Source organism: Glycine soja, chromosome 16 (assembly GCF_004193775.1).
Source record: "Glycine soja cultivar W05 chromosome 16, ASM419377v2, whole genome shotgun sequence".
Taxonomy (NCBI): domain Eukaryota; kingdom Viridiplantae; phylum Streptophyta; class Magnoliopsida; order Fabales; family Fabaceae; genus Glycine; species Glycine soja.
In genome coordinates this window covers 30,452,823-30,454,895 of record NC_041017.1, presented here as the reverse complement: position 1 = coordinate 30,454,895, position 2,073 = coordinate 30,452,823, and the positions used below count along the sequence as shown (strand labels likewise).

The 2,073-nt window shown below is 31.8% G+C and overlaps 1 pseudogene; it reads right to left on the bottom strand.

Annotated features, from left to right (window-relative positions):
* Positions 1-209: 209 nt before the first annotated feature.
* LOC114390112 lies at positions 210-1,859 on the bottom strand (annotated as a pseudogene).
* Between the last annotated feature and the right edge of the window lie 214 nt (positions 1,860-2,073).

Genomic DNA, 2,073 nt, shown 5'->3' with positions numbered 1-2,073 from the left:
TTTAACTTACCTAGGGTTTAAATTTTCTTTTAGACATTTGAAAATATCTTTTGCTTGGCAAAGTCGTTTTTCATTGTATGATTGTGTTTTCAAAAATTTGTTATTTTTTTTACAAATTTTTTCTTTTAGGCAAAATATTTGTTTGATTACAAAAAGACTTTACAAAATTTCTAAAATCACAATTCAACTTCCCTTTAGCCTTTACACAATTAACATATATAGTTTTTACTGCATCATAACACTCCAGATAAGATTATCAATGATCTCACAAATTCGGCATCAACAACTTTAAAACTTTATTCAGGGCTATAATTTGACTTTGGTACTTGTCTGCTTTGTTTTTCCATGAAGGGGGCTTCCATTGAATGAAATTCTCATGTGTCTCCAATTCCAATACTAGTATTTCTCCATGTTACATGTAGAAGTTATATAATTAGTATATTGCATGCACCTAATTTAAGTAACAACCTTAACTTTTAGTGTCAATAAAATTGGGTTTACTAAAATACATAATATATTTTTTTTGTTAATATTCTATCCAATTATTAATGTTAAAGATAAGATTAAAAAAATAGTTAAAACTTTATTAATGAGCTAGTTTAATTGTTTGAACAAATTACCTCCCTACCCCCTTACATTGGTGCTATGAAGAGGTTCAATTCGCTTTTAAGGCTAGGTTTCATGCTTCCACCAATGGCATGTTGCACCCATCCCATGTAAAGATTGTTCGCAATATGTGCATACCCATGACGAATTTTGCAATGTTTTGATTAATGAGATAATTAAAACCTTTGACATGTGTATTTTTAATGACTTAATTATGCAATTTAGCGTTAGTTGAGAAATTAATTATCTTGGCATGCATTGGTGACAATTAGGTCCAAAATAGTTATGCACAACAGTAACCTTAATGTCCTTATCTCTTGCATACCCATCATCATGCCCTAGAAACATAACCTTATTTTGTCCCCTAAACAAGTTGTTGGAGACAATCACATTAGTGGAACCTCATGTGACGTCAAGAAGACCATCTTGACAATCATAAAGGGTATTGTGATCAATCCAAACCTTTGAAGCCATAATCAATCTTATTGCATCTCCAAAAACTTGACCCAAAGGCATCACCTTTCTGTTAGGATCCATTACCATTCAAGGAGCTTGAGATTGACAATGATGAACCCTAAGTCCATGGATGATTACATCGGTTGCCTAATAACAAACAAGCATGCAGTATATGCATTACAAACAAAAATAGAGAAAAAAATTTGGTAAGTTAATTTTTCTAAGACAAAATTTCTTTTAAGAAAAAAATATAATTTCAATTATTTTTAATTAATTGTAAATAAAATTTTATTTTTTCCTAAGAAATAATTCTTGTGGAACATATAAATTAATCGGAGCTAGTGATTACCTTAAATATCATCAAGCATGCTAATGAGAAGGGATTTCTCGACCATCGATGGTGGTGAAACTGCTAATGAGAAGGGATTTCTCAAGCACAATGTGCATATCTCTTTGGAAGGTGATCCAAACTTTGCCTTGAATCCTAGAAAATCCATAACTTAAGGGGTCAAATTTGGGCTTTATTGAGTTATCACTAGGATCAATACTTTGTAATGGATGAGGTCCATACCAATGTTGTTTGTCATCTTTCCTGAATAGCCCATCGAGCATATGGCAAGCTGTGAATGATGTTTCCTCCATTCAAGATTAAATCTTCATCATCAATCAATCTCATTCATTACCAAGCTTTCCATCTTGGATTATTTGCAGACATAACTAACTTTTGGAGTGAAAATGGTAATGCTTACGACAACTACAACAAAGCACCAAAAGATGGAATTAATGACTCAATAAGTCATGATTTGCAATGCTTTTTTCTTTCATTAATTCTAATTTGTAATATAACTAATTGAGTTATTGAGAAGAAAATGATTGCAAGAAAGGAAGGAGATATGTCAAGTTTTAATGGAGAAGTAGTGGCATGACTAGGTTGTTATAGAGGTTGAAGTGGTTAGTTATTATTTGGGACTTGGAAGTTTGTTTGTTGCATCAAGCTTTGGCCAAGGGACT